Source organism: Macaca fascicularis, chromosome 7 (assembly GCF_037993035.2).
Source record: "Macaca fascicularis isolate 582-1 chromosome 7, T2T-MFA8v1.1".
Classification (NCBI taxonomy): Eukaryota; Metazoa; Chordata; class Mammalia; order Primates; family Cercopithecidae; genus Macaca; species Macaca fascicularis.
Window position 1 is genome coordinate 10,809,540 of NC_088381.1, and position 12,410 is coordinate 10,821,949.

A 12,410-nucleotide genomic window follows, 5' to 3' on the forward strand; every position below is an offset into this window, starting at 1 on the left:
TAATTGCTATCTGATGTTCCTCTGGGAGGACAATTGATCGGCTTTGGGTCGCCGGGGTTTGGAACTTAAAGGCAAGTCTGAGTCTAGAGATCTTGCCACTGACTTTTGGAAAGTCTGTTGATTGTACCTTTGGAAGTGCCTTTAAATGTCTTATGGAAGGTCAGGCATGGTGGCTCATGCCTGTAATCCCAGCACGTTGCGATTATTGATTAACAAATCAATTTGGGAAATGCTTGGTAAATTCAATGGGACCTCTCAGAACAATGAATTTATATGGCCATGATTTTTTTTTCCCCCCAAAGATCATTCACAAGACTTTCTAGTACACCAGTTTGGAAACTGTTGGTGGAGGAATCAGGGTAATTAGAATTTGGACTATTCCAGGTAGAGGTTGTCACTATATTCAAGGAATTGTTCTTAGTCTTTAGTCTTTCTATACATCCGAATTACCTACAGGAAATGAACTAGCAGAAATAGAGAATTGGGCCTTGGCTCAGGCCTAACAAATGGGAACATCTGAGAACTCTGGGTGTGGAAAAGCTTCTAGGTAATTCCACGTAATCCAGAGAGTGAAAACCACTCAATTACAATAGGCCTTCTGGCCTCTTGCTAACTGAATTGTTAATCCTAGTTGAGTATGCTTCTGTTTTATTTTTTTTGGGCCTGGTCCAGGGACTAGACTGTTGCTGTAATTAAGTTCGATTTTATCATTCTTCCCACAGTATCAGTATCCCGAGTTTAGATTCCATTTCATCAGTGGGGCAAATGTATAGGTCAGTATAGGACAAGTGTTAAACATTAATGGAAGAGACTGTATTATATTGACATTGTTCTTCCAATCTGGCAGCCTTAAATTTCATTTAGAAAATGCCTCTATTTCTTTTTCTTTTTTGAGACAGAGTCTCGCTCTGTCGCCCAGGCTGGAGTACAGTGGTCAGATCTCAGCTCACCTCAAGCTGCGCCTCCCGGGTTTATGCCATTCTCCTGCCTCAGCCTCCCGAGTAGCTGGTACTACAGATGCCCGCCACGTTACCTGGCTAGTTTTTTTTTTTTTTTTGTATTTTTTAGTAGAGATGGGGTTTCGCTGTGTTAGCCAGGATGGTCTCGGTCTCCTGACCTCGTGGTCTGCCCGTCTCAGCCTCCCAACGTGCTGGGATTACAGGCTTGAGTCACTACGCCCGGCTGAAAATGCCTCTATTTCTAATTTTACCTTGGTTTTGATTTCTTTTACTATAGGGATCACATAAATGATTTTCCTCTTTTCTTGACTTGCTTGTCAACTCCTACATTTTTGACAGCTTCTGGTTAACTTCTAGTTACAGGTAAGTTCCGTTTTCTGTTTGCTTAACAGGCTCACTGAGATTTTTTTTTCTTTTTTTTCTTTTTCGAGACAAAGTCTCACTCTGTCTGTCACCCAGGCTGGACTGCAATGTTGTGATCTCTGCTCACTGTAACCTTCGCCTCCCAGGTTCAAGCGATTCTCATGCCTCGGCCTCCCCAGCAGCTGGGATTACAGGTGTGTCCCACCACGTCCAGCTAATTTTTGATATTTTAAGTAGAGATGGGGTTCCATCATGTTGCCTAGGCTGGTCTCAAACTGCTGACCTAAGGTCATCCACCCAACTCAAAGTGCTGGGATTACAGGTGTGAGCCACCACACCCCGCCACCACTTCTCCCATTTTATAAAGGGTAGTCTTTTTCAACTTCTAAGAGCTCTTTAAAATAGTAAAGCCCTGCCATAATGCAGCTAAAAAACGAAGATATAAAATGTGTAGTAACACGCTTTTCTTAACATTAATGAAAAAGTATTTTTCAATCAGTCTGTATTTTCACAGAAAGGACAAAAATAAAAGATTCAGAAACAAACTGTGTATACAAAGTACATATACCCTGAAGCTCCCAAATGATTGTGAAGCAGTCACTTCCAAACCCTACTGCCCACCACCCAAAACACGAGGAGAAAATAAGAATGTTGGCCTTTCCCAGTTTCAATGATCAGGAGCAACGTACTCAAAGCCCAGTTTAAAGAAATGTTTCTGCAGAGGCTTTACTGCGCTGGGGATTTAGCCCCTTCTATTCTTCTAAACTCACTGATTTCTGCTTGTATATCTTTAATCATTTCCCCATTCTACTTTCCTTCAGGGTTTTTGATTGTCCTTTCTAAGAATGAGTTAGAGGCTTACTTCATTTTCATTCTTTTCTTAATGACATAAGGATTTTAAGGCAATGAACATTCCTCTGAGCTCTCCTCTAGTCTCTAATACTAATGATTGCATTATTACTATTCTCTAGATATTCTGCAGTTTTAACTTCAAATCCCTGTGTGACCTAAGGGCTGTTTGCATGAATTGTAAAATTCCACCAATCAACTTTTGTTTTCTGGTTTTGTTAGTAACTTATAGATTTAACTAAGATCAGAGAATGACATCTGTCCTTTTTCTACTTTTCAGTATTTGAGATGTTCTTCATTGAAAAAGATTAGCCTCTTGAATGTTCCAGATAGGAAGAGGGAGGTAGCGGATGAGAGAGCAGAGTAGATAGAAGTTTCGTATTTTAATTATGATTTAATTCTAAGCATTCTAAAATTTCATTGGATTTTTTCAGCTATGAATTACAAGGGTGTTTAATTTTCAAATTCATGTAGCTTTTGGTTTATCTCTTCATTATTGACTTCTAACCTTAACTGCTTCATATTTCAATTATAAATTATATGGTGTGGATGGCACCAAATGTTTTTAAATCTTCTGACTTGCTTTACGGATTAATATATAATAAAGGTTTCTCCCACAGTCCAGAGAGGCTAGAGAAGAATATAGAATATCTAACTATTGGGTACAGAGGTCTGTATTTGTCCATTATACCACGTCCGTTCACAGGTTATTCAAATCTATATATGGGCATTCTGTGTAACCTACTTATGGTAATCAGGGTATGTTGAAATCTCCAAATACCATGGCAGACTTGTCAATTTCTCTCTGTGGTTCTATCAGTTTTTTCTCTGTAGTTTAACGCTATTTTTATAGGTACATAAACTATGAAAATTGCCACATCTTCCTAATTAACAGTCATTTAGCATCAAGTTGTTACTAATGCTTTCTGTTTCAAAATCCTATTTTGTTTGAAACTGAAGCTCCGTCTCTTGTTTTTGGTTAATGTGTACTGGCATATCTTTATCACTCTCTCTCCTTTATAAAAGCTTTCAATCTTTTCACATCCTCATATTTTAAATATGATGGATTAAAACAACTGGATATTGTTTTATTACTTCCATCTGTCTAACTGGTAACTTTAGTCCATTTGCATTCATTGTGACTGATTTATGTGGACTTCTTTCTGTCACCTTTAGAATTTCTATTTCTCGGCCGGGCGCGGTGGCTCAAGCCTGTAATCCCAGCACTTTGGGAGGCCGAGGCGGGCGGATCACAAGGTCAGGAGACCGAGACCACAGTGAAACCCCGTCTCTACTAAAAATACAAAAAATTAGCCGGGCGCGGTGGCGGGCGCCTGTAGTCCCAGCTACTCAGGAGGCTGAGGCAGGAGAATGGCGGGAACCCGGGAGGCGGAGCTTGCAGTGAGCCGAGATCGCGCCACTGCACTCCAGCCTGGGCAACAGCGTGAGACTCCGTCTCAAAAAAAAAAAAAGAAAAAAAAAAAAAGAATTTCTATTTCTCTCACTTTCCAGCGTAGTTTTAATATTTCATCCTGGGATTCCATTCAGACATATTTTAGACCTCATTCTGATCTCCCTCTCCCCAACAACCCCACCAACTTCTGTCCTATCATTTGTCCTCACGTCTCTCTGTGTAACATATGGACTTACTTTTGGAAATAATTGTCTAACCAATTAATCCTTTCTTCTGGTGTCTAATCCACCTACTGAGTTTCTGATTTCAACATTTACATTTTGTATTTCCTTATTTCATTTTCTTCTGAGACAGAGTCACACTCTGTCACCCAGGCTGGACTGCAGTGGCACGAACCTGCAGCCTTGGCCTCCTGGGCTCAAGTGATCCTCCCACCTCAGCCTCCTGAGTAGCTGGGACTATAGGCAGGTACCACATACCCAGCTTTTTTTTTTTTTTTTTTTTTTTTTTGGTGGTGGTGGTGGGTATTGTTTGTCGAAATGAGTTCTCACCGTGTTGCCCAGGCTTGTCTCCAACTCCTGGGCTCATGCCATCATCCTTCCTCAGCCTCTCAAAAAGTGCTGGGATTACAGTTGTGAGCCACCATATCCAGCTATATATTTTATTTCTGTAAGTTCTGTTTCATCCATTTCCTTTCAGGTGTTCCTCATCTTTCCTGGTGGTCTCACTGCTCGCTCAGTTTTATGAGTCCAACTTTTTATATATATTAGATGTATTTCACACGTAACTATTTTCTCACAATTCTAATATTTGAAGTCTGTGTTCTGCATCTGATAATTCCAAAACCTGCAGTCTTTGGGAAACGTATTATTCATTGTTTCTGACAATTCTGAAATATGTTGGGTTGACTACTTGAATGCTATGATTTAACTGAATTAGTAGTTGCCTGCTTTTAAGCTTTGGGAAGTTAGAGATGCTTCCCTACAAATGTATCTGTGTCTGCTTCTGATGAGAGCTGTGGACACAACTAACATGAGACCACTTTACCACCATGCCTAATCCTGACATCCCATTGGATTCTCTTGGAGAATGTCAGGATTACACAAGGTTCTCAAATTTGGCTGCCCAACCCTGCTCATTTATACACAGAAGACTAGACTGCTTAGTATAGGTGGTGACTCCCTTCCTCTTACCCTGGATAAAACAAAACAGATCTCTCATCTGAATGTCATCACAGAAGATTAAACTCTGAAGGTGAATAACTGGAGGCTCTGGGCAGCAGGGAAAGACAGGTGTCTTTCCTGACCATAGAAATAGTTCAGAAGCTCCTCTAAAGGCTGTGTGCTCCAGTATTTGACTATTTAGCTCAACTACCAGTCCCTCGGTAAGAGTGAACGGAAGCTTCTCAGGGCACCATGTTGTCTTTAAACCACAAATTCTTGCTAAAAGTCACAGTCATGGTAAAAAAGCTATGGCTTTGGAAGGCTTTCTTGGGAATGTCCTAGAATTAAGGTTACAGCCTGCGTTTCATGTTAACTAAACAGGAAACCAGCCTCACCAACATCCTTCTGCCCCGTGGCTTGCTCTCAGCTCCTCTTAGTTGGGCCTTGGGCTACCAGACTGTCTGGTTTTAATCCTTGCTCTGCCACCTGTGACCCTGGACTAGTTACCTACCTTCAGTTACCTCATCTACAAGATGCAGATATTAGTAATACCCTCTTTTTAAGTTATTAAGAGGATCGAAAGAGTTAATAAAAAGTAACAAATAAAAGGACTTGGTAAGAATAGGCACAGAGGGGAAAAAAAGGAAAAATAAATCAATAAATGAATAAAGAAATAATTAAAAAGACTAGTGCCTAGCACAGAAAAGTTCATCGGGAATTAATTCTATAACATGAACTCAACTTTGCAAATCTTCAGAGTACATAAAACTTTTAACTTACTAGGGTATACATAGCCATAATAAATTTACAACTGTAGCCATGTTTGCCTACAGTAAATATAACAAAGACTAAACAAGCAGATACTAAATCATTAAGTGATTATCAGTTAGTATCTTTAATTTTCTTATAGTTCTATATTTTCTATAGATCATCTTTATAACAAGAAGAAAACAAACCAAATGAAAATGAAATGAATTCTCTCAAAAAGAATTAAGTCAAGACAGAAAGAAGGCTCACAAATATAAAATATCTGTTATGGTTTCTTTAAAATTCTTAATAACATACCTTCTTTGCGCCAAGCTGCACTCTGGCTTTGCCTTTGAGTCAGGTGGCATTTCTTTGCACGATGACCGGTTCTATTGAGTAGGCACTGCTTCAGCCCTACAGGAAACAAAACATCTCTAGAACACAGCAGCATTCCTGATTCCCACTTGAGAAGGCCTAACAAGATGGCATGTACCTCAAAAGCAGCAGATCAGTGTTAAAAAGTCTGGAGACAATGGGAAAAAGTAAAATTGGACCATTTCCAAAATCTCACAAAAAACAACAAACTGACGTTCTAAGTGCCCAACATGAGCAAATTAGAACTTTAAATAAAGGTCGCTCTCAATGCCAATCCTAGCATAGATTCAGCACCACGTACAATCTCATTTTACTGGTTGACCTTTTTCATTCTTGAAAGTAGGAGGTAAGAAAATAAAAAAAAAATAAAAATAAAAAACACCAAAATTTTTTTTAAGAGAACCTTCTACTGACAACCTAACTTCCCATAACCGAAACACTCTATTGAGAGCGAAAATTGAATATTATAAGAAAATAATCACCTGTTTTGTGAGAAGTTCCATACATAATGCTCCTCCACTGAATACATACCTTGAAAAGAGAAAAGGAAACAGAAAAAATTATCACGATAATTATTCCTGCTTGAACAGTTTCTACATGCCATTACTAAGAAAGTATGCACACAGTAAAGATGAGAAGAGAACATGCAAGCGTGAGCATACTTGTTAGGGATATAGGATTAAGGGCAATTTAAAAATTCTAATGTTTCAACTGTCATGTACTTGCTCTGAAATTCTAGTCAATTGTTTGAAATGGCTCTTAGAACAGAACACTTTGAAATTTTTATGGTGTCAAAAATGAAGAACTTAGCCATAAATATTCCAAAGCATAGGGGCAGAAGAACCCGTTTCCTTAAATGGCATTTGAGTATTCTTTACAACTGCAACTTTCTCTCCCATCCTGTGATGGCCAAGAGTTTTTCCTCTGACAATGACACTGAGCTTACCCGATCCAAAATATGAACATCTGCATTGCTTCATGGTAGGAATTGTTTTTCCCCATTCTTTTGTGAGAATCAAATGGTTCAGACCATGTAGCTCCTCTCTGGGACTGCTCAAGTCCTTTCCATGTCTGAAGACTATTCTCTGAACTAAACATAACTTCTGGGGAGGTACCAAATCTCCCATTAGAAACTTATTTAGATCAATATGTTTTATCCTTTTAACTCTTTCTGAAATAAAATCATTTCATTTCTCCTTTAATGTTATTTTATATTTCAAAATACACAGATAGCATGCCTAAGAGAAAATCAAGGCAACGACAGTTTTAGAACACAAACTGTGGTAATTTTGAAAACACAAAAGCTAAGACCACTGATTAGGTCTATGTGGACATCAAGTCCTCCACAACCTGTTCTGCCCTCTGGGGCTCTGCCCACACATTTCCCTTGCCTGACATTCCTTCTGCTTCCTACCCTTCCAAACTCTGTATTTCTCCCCCAAAAAACCTGCCAAGAGCACTCTAGCCTGCACATCTTCCATTCCAGCTAACCAAAGGCATCCTTGCGTTGACTAAACCAAATTATTTTGCAGAAAAGCCATCTAAAAACTTCTACTGTAGACCATTCACCTTCATAATTGTTATGATGACATTATTCAATAATAAAATGAGGGAAAGAAGTCCTCTTCACTCCCTTATCCTGGAGAATCCAAGCCAGTGTCTTTCCCACTTGCTTTCCCCAAACTCTGGGACTTTTGAAAGTAACAGTTTAATGGAAAGGAAAGAAAATCTACAAGATAAACTCTCCAAAACATTAAACTCATGTAAAGTATCATGGGATTAAAAATGTTGATTCTTTGTGTATTTAATTTCTGAAACATAGAAATCTATTTCCCACTGCTTAAATCTGCCACTGGACTAAAAGAGTATTGTATAGAATGTGCACTCACTGATTTAACAGAATTAGAACATCCAGGCCCTCACTGAGATTTTGCTTCCACAACCACTCAAAGTCTAGTCAGGAGTTATTGAGTTAACACCACACTTGATCTTTAATTAGTGAACACCACACTTGATCTTCACATTTTGGAAACTCTGACAGTAGACAGGGACTTGTTTTGGGAAAGGAAGTATACAGTAGACATTGTTACCCATTACCCAGCCACCACCACCTTTCCTTTAAAGCACTCCACTCTTCCTTTAAGGTTGCAGAGTCTCAGAAAGTGGGAAGAAAGGAAGTTTTTGCATTTTCTGGTCAAAAGAAAGTACATTTGTACAACCACATAATACCTATGCAAAGGTTTGTTGAAATCTGAACACAAGACAGAAGTAGTTCTAGCACCTCCACCAAAAGTAAGGTCAGTAAACTTTTCTTAACACACAGTGTCAGCAGCAGCGACACTGGAAAGTGGTCGACTCTACTACTGTATTAAATTACCTTCATTTTGTCAATATGTGTTCCACATTCTTACTGCTCTTTGTCTCCAAAGGGTTCCTGCTGAATATTGAGACAGTTCAAGAACACTAGGAGAAAAAATTCTTAATAATCCAAGTAAGGGTCATCTAAGATAATATGCCACATATACAGACACAGTCATATTTTCAACTATAAAAAAGTTCAGTTGTCAAAGTTGTACAGCAAACACTATCCTAGGCTTAGCCTCTTCAGGCATTTGATTTATAACCACTGTAAAGAAAAGTCAGTCACAAAATGCCACGTTTTGTATGATTCTATTTATATGAAATGTCCAGGACAGGCAAAACTACAGAGATAGAAATTAGATCACAGGTTGCCAGGATGAAGCATGCGGGAGACAGGTACATGACTACTGAGGGGAAGGGGTTTCTTTTTAGGGAGATGAAAATGTTCTGATATTAGGTAGTGGTAATGGTTGCATAAATCTGAATATACTAAAAACCACTGAACTGTACACTTGAAGGGTTAGGCTTATCACATAAAAACTGTATCACAATAAAGCTGTCAGTTGGGAAAATGTTTGGCTATGTCAAGAAATAAAGAAATAGGGTCATAGCTAGAAGATATGGGATATAAAATACATGGAACAAAACTGCTGAATAATCTATCTAGAATCACACAATGCTTAAGTTTTACCCTGACTAAAATCACAAGCTTTGCATTTTATTGGTGTTTCACATTTTTTACTTCTTCCTAAGTCAGCCAATAATTCCTCCTCCTCACTTAATAGTGGACTACAAAGACCAAGCCATTTTGATTCTGCTGCCAATGGGCTTTCACATTTCATTCCTCCTTCCACCTCCATGACTACCAAACCAACGTAGGTTCTCCTCCCTTCACTCTAAGACAACAGCGTGGCCCTCAACTACTGTCACACTCTCAAGGCTGTGAGGGCAACGTGTCTCATATTCTCTTCTGCTGCCACCAGATTTATTGTAAGACAGTTTCTTTACTGTTACTGCCCTATTTCTCAACCAGTTACATAGATAGATGAATATTCAGGCATAATAGTTGACCTACCAGAAAAAAGAAAAAAAAAAAAGATCTGTCACCAACCAACAGAACTGTTTGAGTACAAGATATTACGCCAGCACTATTTCCTACAAACCTTCGACATGAATCTTGTCCTCCTTGTGTTATAGCTTCAACTGGTGTCTTACACTCTGAATCTCTCATTCTCTTTCCTAGACACCTGATTGTGTTAACCTGTCGCCTACGTTAATAATTTTCCTTCAACTTCCACCAGCTGACCAAACCCCACTCACATTTCATTGCCCAGCTGGGATCCAACCTACTTCATGAAGAGTAACTCTTTGCAGCTTTAAACCTCAAAGAAATTACGTCCACGCTTAGCTTTTCTTTTTCTTTCTTTTTACATGGAGTTTATCTTTGTCACCCGGGCTGCAGCATGGTAGTGCAATCTCGACTCACTGCAACCTCTGTCTCCTGAGTTGAAGTGATTCTCCTGCCCCAGCCTCCCGAGTAGCTGGGATTACAGTTATGTGCCACCACATCTGGCTAATTTTTTGTATTTTTGATGGAGATGGGGTTTTGCATCTTGGCCAGGCTGGTCTCGAACTCCTTACCTCAAGTGATCTGCCCACCTCGGTCTCCCAAAGTGCTGGGATTACAGGCATGAGCCACTGTGCCAGGTCCATGGTTAGCATTTGGTAATCAATGGAGTACTTAGAATACTTAGTACTTTTAATCTCCTCTTATATAGCTGGCATTTGGTATAATGAAAAACACTTTACTACAAATCAGAAGATTTATTTGGGGAGGTCACAAGCTGACTTAGTATTCAAATTATTCATCCAAATAACAAGGACCATAACACACTGTGGCAAAAAAGAATCAATGAAGAAACTATGGAATGGATTTTGAAATTAAAAATGGCATGATTCATAACTTCAAGTATTTGTCTTGATTCTAGGTGGTATACTAAGATCATAAACTTACATTCTTGTGATTCTTACAACAAAATGTTGAAAGCTATACTCGTCCATTTTATAATCACATTTGAAAATGCTTTCATACATTTATTCTGAATTTGCAGATTTTTGTCCAAATCTTTTGTTTGATCATTTTTTTTTTCCTCTCAAATGAGATTCTGTACATAAAATGACCTGTCTTCCTTTTCCCGTGCTTATGGGAATACTGAGTCAACATATACAATTTTATAAACCGTCACATAAAACTAAAGCACAATACTTATGTCTTTTCTCCCCAATCAGTAAGGGCTTCATTAAAAAGACATTTTCACATTCAACTATGAAAAAACAAAAGAACTATGGCTTGGTGGCAAGTAAAAGGCTGGTGTGGTGATCAAGAGACACAAGGATTAAACATTTAGTATTTTTCAGCCTTGTGTTTATTTTGTATACGTAAGTATTTCGCTGGGTAACCTAACATTCAACATCCAAAACTGACTATGAGGTTCTGTGCCAAGAAAAGTACTTTTTATAGCAATTTTACTGCCTAAACCAAAACAGTCTAGAGAAGCTTTAAAGGTAACACAATAAAACAGTACACAATATTAAATAATTCTGCTTCACACCCAACCAAGGACTTCCACTCATGCTAATAGTATATTTGTGATCAATTTCGTAACAACCTGTCAAAAGGAGACCTCTAACATCTGCCCACTAAGGGATCACTTCAGCATTTTCTGCTCTGCAGCAGAAAACACACGGGAATCACTCAGAACTCAGGATTTCCAACAGAGCAGCATTTCCAAGGGAGTAAGCCAGAGGACACCATCCTCTGAGATGCTGTCAGGTACATTATTAAACAAATTTGGGAAGAACAGAAAATAGCCTCAAGGCTCCAAGAAGTCCTTCGGTAAAAGACATTTTGATCCTGGCTTCCCGCAAACCTTGAAATCCCCAGAAAACAAATATGTACTAACATATCACTATACTGGCACTCATAGAACATTTTGGGAGATATGGCAAAGATTAGGCTGCAGGTATCAGGTAAGTAAACTCTTAAAAAACAATATTGTACAATCTTTTAATTTAAAAATTAAAAGAAAAACAGAAAAGCAACAGCAAAAGATACATAAATAAATGAAAAAATTTAACAAAGATTATTGGGCCGCGTAAGTTGCTCAGACCTGTAATCGTAATACTTTGTGAGTCTGAGCGGGGTGGATCGCTTTGGCCCGGGAGTTTGAGACCAATATGAGCAACATGGAAAAACCCTGTGTCTATCAAAAATACAAAAATTAGCTGGGTGTGGTGGCACATGCCTGTGGTCCCAGCTGCTCAGGAGGATGAGGTGGGAGGATGGCTTGAGCCCCGGAGGCAGAGGTTCCACTGAGCTGTGATTGTACCACTCGCTTCAGCCTGGGCAACACAGCAAGACTCTGCCTCAGTGAATGAGTGAATGAATAAATACATAAAACAATATTACTTTACTGTGTGATAGAACTCAAAATGAGCTCAACACATCCATATGTAATACTAAGGGTTTTTTATAAAACAACAACAACACACTTTTTGTTTCTCTGAGCTTTTACAGATGGATATTATGTCCAGATAACTATTCTGTAGTATCAACACCACAGTTAATACAAATTCTGATTATACAGAAATGATTCTTCACAGGATGTTAGCCCCCAAAACACATATATAAGTATGTAAAGCAAATATAACTAAAAATAACGGTAGGAACAAAGCTCTTCTGGAGAAAGTTCTGAAGTCTGAAGTGGTTGCTCATATTTTTAATCTAAATGCAATTATTACTACCTCAAACATATAAATCATCAAAGTAAGGGCGGGGTATATTTAGATTTTAATCACCATAATGTGGATTATGTCACATAGTAGAATTAGTCAGCTGAGTGTTTGAAAATCCTCAAGTTACTTTAAATTGCTCATACTTTGAGGGTCTACGGAACATTTCATAACTAACCTAGCAAAGTGTGATCTTTTCCCTACTTCTGTAAGACTTCCAGCCACAGAAAAGAAGCAACAGAAACTTCAGTAAAACTGCAAGACAATTACCATTGGATAATACTAAACTGTAACTATCACCTCTAACAATAAGTAGCCAGCTCCATACATCCATGAGATTGCCCATAATTATTTCTAGAAGTACTAATTAGGATCACAGGCACGTGG